At 40.8% G+C, this 15,385-nt stretch overlaps 1 protein-coding gene across 3 annotated transcripts in view; it reads right to left on the bottom strand.

The window, feature by feature from the left end:
* The window catches only part of SMAD5 (SMAD family member 5), a 28,027-nt gene extending 13,313 nt beyond the window's left edge, over window positions 1-14,714 (bottom strand). The window contains exon 1 of one of the 3 annotated variants that reach the window (XM_069869708.1): window positions 14,558-14,714. The gene's annotated coding sequence lies outside the window, so the exon portion shown is untranslated. Of the gene's footprint in view, window positions 1-5,189; window positions 5,262-5,705; window positions 5,804-14,557 lie in introns of those variants that run through there. The other 2 variants (XM_069869710.1, XM_069869709.1) reach the window with 2 other exon arrangements.
* Window positions 14,715-15,385: the final 671 nt, after the last annotated feature.

The raw sequence follows: 15,385 nt of genomic DNA, 5'->3' as shown, positions 1-15,385 counted from the left end.
ATTCTTTTCCTGCTTAATTTATTTCTTTGCAAATTAAGAAAGCTTCCTGTAGCATCATACCCAATCTGAAATAAGGAACTTCACTGCTCATGATTAGAAGCTGCTTTGAGACACAATTTCTTAATACAAACAAGCCACCACTTATAACTAGCTACACAATTAGTAGTTCATTAGAGCTGCTGCAGACTTGCAGTTAAAACTGTTTCGCAGTCAGCTCTTGTGCCCAACTTTATTGCCCCTTCAGACCTAGAAACACTTAAAATATTTTTACTCTATACACACATTAACACATCACACATTCCTAGAGAAAGCTCAGAAACTCTATTACAGTATATTACAGCACATTACACTACATTCATTTACTAATATTTTCTTTAAAACTGCCTAAAGCTATAACTTCACACATCAATTTCAACCGTCTTCATATTAAGGTTCTCCTTTCCTTATAAGTTTCCTAACAGGAATTGTGCAGTATTGTGCCTGACTTTTATTACCATTTTTCCAAGCCTACATCTTACATCGTAGCCTAGCACAGGGTCCCAAGCAACAGCACTCATTAGAGCATTTTCTGGAAGACAAATGTAGAAGAAATATTGGCTCCATAGTTTTACCACATACATCAAGGATAAAGTAAATCATAAAGTTACACAGTGCTTAAGAGAACTTGGGTAATAAACTTGAAGGGCCTACGTACTCCCTGCCATTGCCATAGCTTTTCAACAACAACAAAAGCATCCTTTCCATTATCCTGTGCAATATCTTACTCAAAGAACATCACCAGTGATTTAAGCCATCTTCCCCCCGGCCCGTCCACTTCCCCTTAAGGGTAAATATGAAAGTAGTTTATATGAATGATACAAAAAAGGAACTTGTGGTATTTTCATTAGAACTGGGCTTGCATAACCAAATGCACATCCAGCTGACCAAGACCTATGGCACATGCTTTTAGACTAGAACTAGATTTCTTTCCTTCAAACATGCCTTGTAGAGCATTATATTCTAATAATACATGTAAACAGGAAAGAATTGTCTAGTACCTTCAGAAGTTTTACTAACCATGACTTCTCCTGAAACAAAAAAATGCATTGACAACCTCACACATGACTTTCTTTCACAGTGTTTGTTCATTTCCACATCTGTACATCATCTACTACAGCTTTAAAAAAAAAAAGCTGAAGCATGTAACTGTCAGCTGAGAAGTATTTAAATAGTATTCTCTTAAACATAACGAGAATCTGAGCCCAAGCACAAGCAGCGCATTGTGCATGGGAGAGTCGGTATCATAAAAGCCACGTAGCTCAAATTGCAAAAGTGATGCTTCTATTTTTTTTTATTTTTACTTGAAGTCTTCACAAAAATGACTGTACAGGAAAAAATACAAGTGATAATATATGACAAACAAGGTCCTGTCAGGAGAAGTTCACTAAATAGATCTCCACTGCATTTCAAAATCACCATCACTTCCAACTGATGCCAAGAAAACCTAAGAAAAAGTGTAACCAAACGATAAAGTTTTGATTTGTTCTGCATCATGGCAAAACTTGAATTTAACTGTGATACAGGGGAGGAGAGAAGGGGGAAAACCCCCAAACTTCCTAAGCCTAAAAAAAGTTATTATCCATTTCTAAAGGCATCCACTTAGAACACAAAAATCATATGCTCACGTGACCTTGGTCTCTGCAACTACTGTAATTACTGAGCAATTAGCTTTTGTAGGAGCTACAAATTCTGTCTTGGAACCAAAATATCTCTCTCCCTTAAGTGTTTTGTCAGAACTGTGCATTTTCTCACACTTCTACTTTAGCTAATTGGCACCTTCCAACAGAAGCATATGCTGAAAAACGCCATCAACACTAGTCAGTACATCTAAAAGTTAGTTCTGAAACTGCCTCCTGTTTTTAAGGTTAAAATCTACTCTAACCACGGCAGATAACTACAAGTTAGCATCCATTTCTTAATTAAAATTACATACAAGAGCATCACTAAACTTCCCTAAACACGAAACAAAAGCCTATGGCTCCACTGACAGGCTGGCAGACTAAATAGACAGGCAAGTAGGTGGTTACGAATGACCTTGGTACTACACCTGGAGGAAAACAAAAAAAGGGAAATAAAGGAGATCTTAAACTTCACAAATGTTAGAGTATGTAAAAAATAAGCTGGACAAGGCATTCAAAAAATTTAGATGCTTGTATGCAAGAACTGCATTAAAGATTAAGATTCTAAATACTGGCACTAATAATGTGAACTGGCAACAAAAGGAGTAACTGAAAAGCAGGGACTCTACAGACTTTCATAGAGCTTTACGAAGAGGGGAAGAAAAATAAAGATGTACATGTGCGTGTATACACTTCCACTCCAACTTAACTGCATTAAGACTGTGACAAGTTCACAAAAGCTACAGGATTTGGAGAGAAGACTGACAATAGTAATTCAGCAAGCTCTTTCCCCTTCCACAGAATGAATGAATGGCAAAGTATTCTAAATTTGTCAGTTTGTGACATCCACTGACCCAGAATTCAGAGACACTACCTCATAGTTGGTGGATCAGTAGCAGCGATTCTGACAAAGATCCTCTGTCAAGGATGACAGCCCTGGCAGGCTCAACCTTGGTGGTAGGTCAGTAGGGATACGGACTTGGCAGGCAGCGTTCTGCACCTTGCCAACCCACACTGGTCAAGCACATTGAAGCGCCAGCCAAACTTTTCTACGTGGTCACAGGAACACAGCAAAAAAGGCTTCAAGAAAACAGTGCAGGAACTTGTACTGCAACTAATGATAACTGTAAAAGCATTAGTCTTCAGCTTGCTTTTAATGAGTTATCAGCTTTAGCCATAAAAAATCTAAAGTGTTCTTAGCTCATGTGAGAACAAACCTTTTAACTCTGAGCGCAAGCTGTTTGCCTTACCTGTTGCTATGAAAAAAAAAAATCATCCAAAGATCTTTACAGAAGAAACATTAACACATTAAAACTAATTCCAGCAAATCTATCATAGACATTAGAAGAAACTTTTGTTTTAATCAAGATGAAAAATTTAACTGTCAGGGAAGGAAAAGATAAAGACTTGCATAGAATTGCCATGGCACTGTTTCTGCAGGTATTTAATTCAGCGAGGAGCAACAAGAGTTTTTTTAGAGCTTTCTTCAGAGAACTGTAAAGAAAACGCGGACGACATTTTTCTGAAAATAAAAGAATATTAATGGAATATTAACTATCACAACATAACTTGCAAAGACGATTTGCATAAACCCAGAAACAAGCTATATTTAATAGAGCATGAGCACTCCATCTTGAGAGATAGAATTTCTTTCAGCTCAGGTAATATTCTGCCACCATGAAAACTCTGCACCGAACACCTTCTCAAGGGGAGAGACTAAAAATCTGACTTCATAATAAGAACCAAGTAGTACAGGGTCCACGGTTATAGTCCATCTAGGTTTCATCAGAGGTTAAAACTCCTACCCTCAAACAACAAACGCCCCCCCCAGCTGTAAGCAGCATCATAGCAGCATGCCCTTTTGCTGTGATCTTTTTGTCATCAAGAGAAAAAAATGCAGAGGAAGCCTCTCTTCCTCCTTTCCCATTTCTCATCCCCAACATCTTGGGCTTTCACTACAAAACTTTTCTTCAGAAAAAGAATTCCTTCCTCAAGTGTAGTTTCTCCACATTTGAAAGGAAAAGAAAGGTTTGACTAAGGCACATACCCCAATAAGCACAGGTTTTGTTGGGCTTTGGTTTTGTTTTGCAAAAGTAAGTGCCACCAAGCAGCAATTTCAAGGCCAATTGAACAGATTTCCAACAGCAGAGCTAAGAGTAAACCACTATCAAACGGTAGGGATTAAGACATTAAATCCAACAGTATATTACACAGACAGGGCACTCTCAAAAGTTACAACACGCTAATTATGAAACATCTTCAATTAAGTTATTTGCTGCTTCTATTAACTTCCACTACCACCAGCTGCCAAGTTTTGATGAGCATGAGCACATGACTGCAACAGTGTTTTTACATTTTTTTTCTTTCCTTGTCTTCAGTCAAATCCTGTGATTCCTCAGAATATCAGGTTATTCTGTGTACACCTTCCATAACTCAGATATACAACAAACAATGCTCAGTTTTCAGTATTTTAAAGCCACCCATGGAAGGTAAATTACCCAAAATTAACAAAGGCATGAAAACTAGCAAGAGATTTCATCTAACATCATCACCTACAGTCAATCTAACTGCCTGTAACAAGACAAAACTTAGGACACTGATGCAAACTTTACAGTTATTCTTTAAAGGTTTTGTTTAAACAAAGTACCCAAGTCGTTCACTAAGTAAAATCACTAAATCCCTAAAGATCCCACCAAAAGACTCAACAATTACTACTAAACTATTCCATAACATATTCAATAACTACTGCTGAATCAGTTCTTCACTACCTCATTTTACTGAGAAACACCTTTATTTAATTAAGAGTCACATCAGAAACTACACAACTGGAACAGAGCACAAGATCACTTCATTTCTAGTCTTGTGCTTTTAACCGCAAGACCATAGTTCCTCTATTAAGCTCACAACTCTCAAAACAAAAATTGTCGTTCTGAACCTCCTTCCATGGTCCATTTGTTACCAGGCAGCTGCCTGTAAAGGGTGCAGCCAGGAGAGGCCAAGCTGGACAAGCCTGTAGGTGCCTTAAGGTCACCTCTGCCAGAAAGCACCTCTGTACACATCGATCTGAAACATACGGTTCATCAAACGGTTTGGGTTAGAAAAGACCTTAAGATCTAGTTCCAACCCCCCTGCCATGGGCAGGGACACCTCCTACCAGACCAGGCTGCTCAAGGCTCCATCCAACCTGGTCTTGGAACACCTCCAGGGAGGGGCATCCACAACTTCTCTGGGAAACCTGGGCCAGGGCCTCACCACCCTCAGCGTAAAGAATTTCTTCCTAACTTCTAATTTAAATCTTCCCCCTTCCAATTTAAAGCCATTCCCCTCGTCCTATCACCCCATATCCTTCTAAAAACCCTCTCCCAGCTTTCCTGAAGCCCTTTTCAGTACTGGAAACTGCTCTGAGGTCTCTTCAGATCCTTCTCTTCCCCTGGCTTAACAACTTCAAGTCTCCCCAGCCTGTCCTCGTTGCAGAGGTGCCCCAGCCTCGGATCATCTCCATGGCCTCCCCTAGACCCATTCCAGTCTTACTCTGCCCTGTCGTTCATTCGGTCAGGCCTCACTCCATTGAAAAGCAGAGATCCTCGTCTTAGCGGGAGAAAAAACCCAAAGAAACAACAAGAAACGAAGAGACGGAGAAAACACGAAACGAAGAGACCGAGAAAACACGAAACGAAAACACCGAACACAAATCCCCCAAAAGAAACAAACAAACAAAAAAAACAGACAAAAAGAAACAAAACAAAGGAAACACAAAACAGAAATTAAAAAAAAGGAATTAAAAAAACCAAAAAAAAGACAACCCCAAAACAAACAAAAACAAAAAAGAAACGGACCAAAAATAATAATAAAGTAGAAACAAGCCCGCCGAGGCTCGCTCGCCCCCGCAGCCACAGGCTTCTCTTTCACGTTATCAGCCCAACGGGGCCGCCCCCCACCCCGTCCCGGCCGGGCCCGCGCGGCCTGCTCCCCTCCGAGTTCCCGAAAGGGCCCGGTCTCCCCTCCAACTCCCCCCGCAGAACCCGCCCCGCCACCCCCCGCACCCACCGGGCACGGAGCGAGGCGGCCTCCCCGGGGCCGCTCGGGGCCGCGCCCGCCCGCCCGCCTCACAAGTTGTCGGAGCCCGCGGAGGGGACGGCGGCGCCGGCGGGGCCAGCGCGGGACCCGGATGTGCGCGGGGAGGGGCGGGGGAGCGGGCAGGGAGCGCGCGTGCGCGGGGGAGCCCGGCAGGAAGGGCCCGGGGAGTGGTGGGGGGGGAGGCAAAAGTGGATCGTGTGGAATCAGGCAATGGGGTTTCACTGAAAAGCCCAGCCAGTTCCAACCCCCTCGCCGTGGGGGCTCCACGTTGGCTGCTCCAAGCCCCATCCAGCCTGGCCCTGAACACCTCCAGGGATGGGGCAGCCACAACTTCCCTGCACAATGTGTGCCAGGGCCTCACCACTCTCAGTGTGAAGAATTTCTTCCTGATGTTTAATCTAAAGTCTTCCCCCTTCCAATTGAAAGATATTCCCCCTCATCCTATCACTCCATACCCTTGTGATCTCCCCAGCTTTCCTCTACACTCTCTTTAGGCACTGGAAGGCTGCCCTCAAATGGAATCATAGAATAGTTCGGGTTGGAAGGTGCCTTAAAGATCATCCAGTTCCACCTCCTCCAGTCGCACTGGATCAGGGGCTCCAAGCCCCATCCAACCTGGCCTTGAGCCCCTCCAGGGATGGGGCAGCCACTGCTTCCCTGGGCAACCTGGGCCACGGTTTCACCGCTCTCACAGTGGAGAAACTGAATTCATGATGAATCATCGAATGGTTCAGGTTGGAAGGGAACATAAAGCCCATCCAGTTCCAAACCTCTGCCATGGGCAGGGCCACCTCCCACTGGACATGGTTTAGTAGGCACGGTGGTGTTTGTTGTGCTGACTGCATGATCTTAGAGGTGTTTTCCAAGCTTAATGATTCCATGATTGTATGATCTGATTGCTCAAAGCCCCATCCAACCTGGCCCTGAGCACCTCCAGGGATGGAGCAGCCACGACTTCTCTGGGGAACCTGGGCCAGGGCCTCCCCACCCTCACAGGAAGACTTCTTCCTAAGATCTCATCTAAATCTCACTTTTTTCAGCTAAAAACCATCCCCCCTCATCCTATCCCTGCACTCCCTGATGAATAACCATTCTCCGCAGCTTCCCTTTCAGTTCTGGAAGGCTGCTACAATGTCTCCGCAGAGCATTCTTTTCTCCAGGCTGAACAACCCCACCTTGACAGAAGAATAAAAATGATCCCTCAAACTCAGTGAGGTCCTACAAGACCCACCTCATAAGGAACTGGAGTACTTTGTGGCCTTCCGAGGCCCTGATGAGCAAGGTTACACTGCTGGGGCTGAGATCCCTCCTGCTCAGTGCCATGGGTCACCTTCCCAGCAGCTGACACGAGCCCACAGCCCTTGCACTTGAGGGTGGTTGGGTTTTATCTGCAATGCTGAGGTCCTTACGTTGGCTACATCTCACAGTAACTTAGTAAAACCACATGGTAAAGCTTCAAGAAATGTGTCAGTTGTGTTATGGATGAGTCAAAAGGACTGTATAGGTGAGGTGTTTCATACTGTATATAATGCCTGTGTGGGACAAACTCCTTTTCTCACAGATCTCCTTATCGCGTGACATGAAAATGACCTCCGTGTTCCTCAATGCTGTTTTGTGGACAGCGCAGAAGAAAGTTTCAGAGAGGTGCCAGCCCAAAACAACCTCCAATGTGCCACAACAACGCTCCACCTCGATTAAGCATACTGCAGGCATTAATTATTTCTTGACAAATTTAACTAAGCAACTAAGCAAATTGATTGCTAGAAAGGTAAGTTAAAGAAGAATTAGATTCCACACCATGATTTCATGTCTGAATGTTTTCATTGTTTTTAAACTGCCTTCAATACACAACTGACTTTTGGAACTCCAAACACCTAATTTTCCACTAGATCTGAAGAACACACTTCCATCAAAATCAATAATAAAAATGACTTGTCCATTCAAAGGCCTCTCATTGTAGGAGCAGACTGGCAATGTCCTGTTTCCCTTACAAGAGATGAGATATCTTAGAGCAACGCATGGAAGGTGGCACCATATCCAGCTCTGCTCACCTTCACTTGCTTAACTTGCAGGTGGAATTGCTCACCACAAAGTACTGTTGAGGCCCAAACTGTGATGCCATTGAGAAATTTAGCTTTATATGGGCAGTGGGAACATCCACAACTAGGGAAAAGTATTTCGTGCTTCAGCCCACAAAGTGATTTTAAGAGGAAAACTTAAAAAAAAACTTCATAATCCAAATGCTGCCTTCACTGGGGGAGTCTGATCAGAGCCTGTTTCAGACTCACTGCTGTAATAAACTGAATTCTAGTTTGGTCCATGACAGAAGTACCTACAGAAGAGTTTCTTCCTCTGGAAAAGAAAAAGTTATATCAGAACAGACATACAAGGGAATACCATCATTTGTATTTAAATTTATCCTGATTTCAGGACACTATGTAACTACACCATCTTACAGCATTTAAAAATCCAGCATTTCAGTTGCAGCTGGGATACCAACTGAACCTTGCTATCAAACAAATTCCTTTTGGAAAAAAATATTAGAAATGAGCAAATGTAGTAAGAAGTGATTTTATATATACGTGTGTGTATATATATATACACACACACGAATACATATGTAATTGAGCTAAAAAGAAACCACATGAAGCCCCATGTTTTGCTTATGTAAATTAAGGGTAAATCATCTACAAAAACCAAAAAAGCAAAAAAAAAAGCAATGTAAAGTTTGTAGAAACAGGAAAATATCCAAACTGGTTTCTATTTCAAGTATATTTGACCTTTGAAGACATTTTTTCTGATACAAAACTACATGGCGTTTGACTTTTATTATGTAAACAGAAGTTTTTTAGCACATGTGCTCTGATCAGATTTATTCAGAGGTCAATTAATATCCCAACAGGATATCTCTACTAAAGTTCAGCAGTGAGGGAATAAGGCTTTGGTGTAATTTAGTCACAGAACAGGGCTAGTCTTTGGGGACTCCTCTGTATCTCTGCACCAGCAATTGTTCTGCTTTGGCCAGGCAGTCCAAAATATGGGACAAAAAAAAAACCTGTTGGTCTTTTTCCAAATCTTTTGTGTAACTTAATTAATAAACCAAGTAAAAAACAACAAATTGGCAGCAGGCATTTGAGGTGTTGTTCATGTGCCAGCCATCTTGTGTCTGCAAAACAAAATGTTCTGTTATTGAGAAGTTACAAAACAGTTGTATGTTGTCAGATGAAGCTATGGTGCGGAGTTCCAATGGGCTTTCTGCTGCAGAGGTTTGAGAGTTCCAGTGATGAGGAAAGCTGAAGGTGTGCAGGCAAGTATATTGGAGAAGACAAGGAAAACTAAGTTTTCCAAAAGTAAGTATTCAAAAATGTTCTCAATTAAAAACCGCAGGCAAGATTAGCATGCTTGCTTGCAGCACATCACCCCTCAGAAAGTTAACGAATCTTAAGCACAATATACAGACTGTTTTGGAGGATGGTAATAATGAATATGATTGACTAGCTGAAAAATAGTTTTCCTCATTTTTGCCATTTTGTCCCAGACTAATGTTGAATGGACAACCCCCAAATGTTTAAAGTCAATGAGAGAGTAAAGGACAAAGTGAATGACATTCACTATCTCGTGGTTCAAGTCTGTTTACCCTCGAGGTCACAATAAAATCAACACCACTTTCAGCACTGTCTACTTCATATGTGGTTGCTATCACATAAATCTCTAGTGAATGCTTCAGCGCATCCATTCTAATAACGTATCGAGTTCAACAAAAGGCTTGCAACAAGGAGACTCCAGGCATCCTGAACACAGTTCCCAGCAAACACGTGATTTCATTAATTCACTAATTTCACAATTCATGGAACCTTCAATCTTCTTTTAGCATTGGCAAACCTCAATTTTCCAACACAAAGACATGCAGCTGTGATAATCCAAGGAAAAATGACTAGCTAACGTTCTACTTACCTGAATGTTTTAATCATTAATTATGTTCAGATTCTGCAGAGACAACTGCACGTGTTTATACATTTGGTCCTGCCTTGTAAAGTCAACTAAAGTACAAGTACCTGTCTCACATTCCTTTGTGCACAGTCTAATGGCCATGAAGACTGAGAACTGCTTTCTCATAAACCTACATTATTGTATGTGTTTGTGTTGGAGCGAGCAATAACCTTACAGTCTGATCAAAGTACAAAGCAATCAACAGAAAAACTACCACTAGTTTCCATCAGGAGCAACCATGAAGTTCAACAAGTATCATAATTAGATTATTTTGATTTTTCTCTCTAGATTTTGAATATGATCCCTATATTTCTCCACAAGATTTTTGTTTGTTTAGAAATGAATAGTTTGAAAATCAAATAGATTGTTTGAATTATAAGGAAATAGTTTGGAAAAAAGAGTTGCTTTATTATGAAATTTTGTCCTTCCTGTGACTTCTAAAATGACAGCATTGTTCAACTTAATTCCCTATCAACTTTTTAAATTGCTGGGGGAAATCTAAAAGAAAATAAAACAATAAAAAAGCAGTTTCCGTGTCTCTACCCCTATTAAACATTTGCAAAGGCACTATTTTTAACCGTATTAAAAAGTTCTTGTAGTTTAGAAGATGGCTTGGATATTGAAACCAAATCTAGCTTAAAAACAGTATTGAGGGCAATGGATAGAATAGCCTAAGAAAGTTCCACTCTCACAGCTGTCAGCTGAGAAGAAATGGGGGAAGGGGGAAATGCTGAGAAAGGAATTTTTTTATTTATTTTTTTTTTTGGCAGTGAAGAGAGGAACATGCCATCCCTGTTTGAAAAGTTTCAGGGTGGGAAAGGCTAAGGAGGGGCTAACATACTATACATACCTTTATGTATATTTTTGAGGCAGAAAAACAGTGTTATGTTTGAGCAGAGTTCAGCAAGTGGAAAGGGAGGTGGCATTCGCTCTGGGCATTTGGTCCTCTTAAATAACCCTGCAGTTTAGAGCACGCTGAGAACAAGCACAGTGGGTGGAAAGTGGCTCCCTCACAACAAGAAGGCAATACAAACGTGTGTGCATCACATCATGTATGTATGTAAGAAAATGAAAAAGAAAATTGTTTAGTGTCTGGAGGAAATACATTAAAAGTGTTTTATCTGCAAGGCCCGTGGTGGTGTGCACTTCTGTGAAGTTGCACTCCCTGGCTTACAGCCTTTGAATCCTAGGAGAATAACTTATGAACCCTGTTATTGTTAGAGCCACACTTCTGGGTACCTTGCATGACTCAACTCTCACAGCAGTACAAAGAAAGGGAGAGAATTAGTCTTGTTTCCTGAAGGTACAGATATAACACATGAACATGAAGTTGTAGAGCAGGGGAGGGAAAGGCAAGCCAAAGGTTTAATTCTGAGCAAGCTGCAAGTTTAAAGCTGCAAACTTTCCTTCCTAGGCTGGAATGATAAATGAGATCAAACACATAACTGAATACTGGTACATCTATGAAGAAGTTTGAAACAAAGGTATTTGGTAAAGTTTGTGTAAGTTCAGTTCAACTATGTCTTTTCTCACTCTAAGAACGTGAATGTATTGGGGATGGGACATCCAGTTTGACAGATTAAGGGTCAACTAAGTATGCAAAACTGAACACACAGTTCAAGAAATAGATGTCTAAAATACATACAAAAAAGGCAAAATCCTACGAAGGAAAAAAAAAACCAGAACACTGCAGCAAGAGTTAAGATGTATCAGAAATAATGAATAAGATAACCCTTTGCCTGAGAACCATCACAAAGCCACGTGAGCGTGCATCCTCTTCCACTGACACCTGTGGATAGAGTCTGGTCAGGGCAGTGTACTGCTGAATCAGATCTGCTTCTTGGACCAGGGAGTAGAAACCTTCCCAGAGGAATGGAAAAAAATGTCCCAGCTGATTAACACAATACACTGCTCTTATGGAGAAAATGATAAAGAAAAGAATTTGAAATGGCACGGTTGCTTTGAGTGTTCCTCCAGTGCTGCTGTTTCCCTAGACCATCGCGCAGCTTGCCCTCACAAGTGTATCACCAGTACAGAAACATGTAGTACTCTCATTCTTCTAAATCAGTGATTTTCAACTATTTGCAGAACATAAACTCATATTATAAGAGCACTTTCCGTAGTCGGAGACCCACTGCTAAGCTCAGAAGAGAGATAGCCCCTGCCTCCTAAAAACTGTCTTCAAGAACCAGATTAAATACCCGTGGATGGCAGAAAAGCTGGACCACAGCACTGGGACAGAAAAGGTAGTACAGAAAGGGAATGAATCTAACATCACCATTGACTTCTTTCCACCTTCTATAACCACGTGGTCACTATGAGCTTTTTTTCTTGTATGAAAACTCTGCTTAAAATTAGCCATGAAAAAGATTGTGTTGTATTTTCTTAAAGATTTACTGCCTTCCTTCCTACTTGTCTTTATGCCCTGCACACTTAGCCAAGCATGAAGCCTCCTGGGTGCATTCTTCAATGTTATTGTCTGCATAGACCCAATTTTTTCCTAGGGCTGTTCACTCCCCAGCCCGAGCGCTGCCTTCTGAGCATGGTCCCCTTAGGAAGAGACTGATGTTTGGGTGGGCTGCATTCTTGCTGTGGGACAGTGAGATCTAACCTGCAGCCTCACACTCAACATAATCATCTGCTGGCAGTCATGAGCTAGAATTCCATTTCTTGTAGCAATAGCTGGGACTAGCATCCACAATAACTGTGCACTGAAAACTTGTATTTGTGGCTTCATAGCCAAAACCACAGGAAAACTATTTTTAGCACAACAGAGCTCGAAATAGTGGAAGCACTGAAAATTTAGCTCGCATCATGGGCCAAATTCTTCTCCTGGTTACACCCACTCTATGGAGGAGCTTGAGAGTAATAAACAGAAACACTCTGAAACAGATATTAAAAAAAAAAAACCCAAACCAACAAACACCAACCAACTAACAAAAAAAAAAAAAACAAGGAAACTTTTGCTTAGGAATAAAACCAGTATTTTAAACTTAAAATGAAGAAATCCTCCAGCATTTCTTCTGGAAATAAATAAAAGGAAAAAAGAACAGCTAGAAATAGAAGCAGTTTGTTACGATAATGGAACCTATTACGATAAAGGTAATTCACTCCCCTATATGTGTGTGAACAATACCTGTAACTAAAATCTCTCTCCATTCATTATGCAGATTCTTTTGGCTTAGACCAGTGAAAAGGACGCTGAGTTTATCTCTATCTTGAGAGAAGACGTGGCAGATGAGTGTAGCCTGTGAGTAACAAATCAGGGTTTAATAGCTAGACCTACACTTAATTACACACAAGCCAACTTCCTAACAGCAATTTTATCACTTCGGGATTTCACAACACAAAACCATTAGTGATGGCACTGCTAATGCTTTCTCAGGTAGGAACCAACATGACCTGACTTTCTCCTTCTGGGTGTATTTCTGCTAGAGTCCCAAAGTTACAGGACATTGGGCCTTTACAACTTGTATTTAAATTTTGTGGCACGCTTGGGGACACAAACTTTTTTCCCCACCCTCATGACCAAACAGTTGGGTTTAATAATTTCCTCTACAGAATCAAGATCTGCATGTGCAGGCATAATAATGGTTATTATAGGATTAAAGTGCATTTGGGTATACTGTAGTGCAGGTTTTGGACAACATGTTGCAAGCTATCTCCTTCTCTTCACAAAATTGCCAGAGAAATTTTATTTTCCTTTTTATCTTTTGTTAGAAAAACAGGGAAATGGATTATTTTCTAAAGTAAAATTTAAAACTATTTGGAGAAGCCACTGGGATGAGTTTCGCAAAATAGTTTTTCTTATGATAATAAGAAAATAATGTTATTTTTCATTCACTATTTTATCATTGATGAGGTTTCTTCACTCTTTAAGCATTGCCCTATGACATATATTTCAAAAGGAAATATAGGAAGGAAAATCAAAAGGCAAACAACGTGTTTTGGCTGATCTGAAATAAATTAGGATTACTGCTATTGTCTCAACACCTTCATATTTCACACAGTAAAGGAAATATAGAAGGTTCATAAACTTTTTTGCACCAGCTGCTTAGATGGGCCCCTTGTAAGGCACTGTCACTAAATTAGTTCACAACCCTAATTACAATTTACCACATCTTGGGAATGACATTTAGGATTCTTGAGGCACTTTCAGATAATTTTTAGACTCTGCGTAGAAGCCCAGCTGTCACGAAGGAGGTTTTATTTTGTAACAGATTTTATCCTTTGGAATGTTATGTTTGGATTGAGCTGAAGATACGGAAAAATACATGCAATGTAGTTTGCTTACCCAGCTGAAATATAACTCCTAACACAAAGCTGAAACTTTTTGTCCTTTAATGTTCATATTCCAGCCTGTGCTTGCCTATAGCTATTTAGATTTAGAAGCAGGGGTAGGAAAAAAAAACCTTCCCTTTACTGCGTTGTTCTGACTCCATTACTCTAGTCAGAGAGAACTCCTCTCTCTGTCCAGTAATTAAATAAATATTTAACATTGCAGGATTTAATTGGAATCCCAAAAGTTAACAATAGCCTCTGCTATCGGTGTCGCTATCTCAGGGGTTCTGTTTTCACAGGCATATATTTAGATCTCAGCCACATTCGCCCACTTGCATTACGAATAGTACAAACCCCCACCACCACCCCCCCTTAAAAATAAAAAGAAAACAAACAAGCAGCTCAGTAAAATCTGGAAACTTTTATGAAGTGACGCCATCGCCGCGAATCTCCTTCCCCTGCTGCAAAACGTACTTGAAAGTTTAACAAACTCAGTGTCAGGCAGGCTGTTACACAAAAAGAGAGAGCAATAACAATGAATACAGCTTTACCTTCCAGCAAATTACTGCAGCTCCATGTTCTGACCCTTTATTTTTTCACTAGCTGCCTTCCAAGTGATTTCTATTTCTCTCACCCTCTCGTTCATGCTGGCGGCGGGGCGGCTGGGGAGGAGCCCAGTGGAGGGTCCCCAGCCAGCTGGGAGCAGGGATGGGATCAGGTAACACACCCGGCAGCACACCCAGCCTGACTGCAGAGAATCCAAATTCCCACTTTAGAAACTTTCTGCAATACTTGTGTGTCAAGTCTATTTTTGCTTCCTTCCTTCATCCCGTAATAATGCTCTTTGCTCCGATGCAACGCAGCCATCTTTTGTGCCGTGTGTTTTGTACAATCTGTACATCAAAAGCCCTTTGCCGATATAAATCCTGGCTTTGCCAGAACTGGCTGATCCCTTTGGGTGAATAATTTATCTAGTTTTCCAAATGGGAGCAATTACAATCAGTGTATTGACTCTTTGCATTAGGTTTCTCAGCACAGAAAGAATACTCTCAATCTGAATACATTTAATAGATATAAGTGCATATATAGATACATAAGATGCATAAATAGATATATATACACGTATAAATATATACGTGCACATTTAAAGCATTCAGATGATACGTCTATGCACACATGTATGCACACACCTTAAAATAGGTCAGTTTAATTTGGATAAAGGCACTTTTCATGAAAAAATACAATTATAAAGGATGAATGACCTTTATACCAGCCCTTCTACATTTACATTTTACCACTCTGTGTGTATATACAAAGATAGCAAAAGTAGAGAGTAACAGTTATAAATGAGTGTGTAAGTCTTCAAAAGACGGATCATT

Source organism: Phaenicophaeus curvirostris, chromosome 15 (genome assembly GCF_032191515.1).
Source record: "Phaenicophaeus curvirostris isolate KB17595 chromosome 15, BPBGC_Pcur_1.0, whole genome shotgun sequence".
Lineage (NCBI taxonomy): Eukaryota > Metazoa > Chordata > Aves > Cuculiformes > Cuculidae > Phaenicophaeus > Phaenicophaeus curvirostris.
Note: the sequence above shows the minus strand (reverse complement) of the source record. Positions and strands in the feature narration are given on the sequence as shown.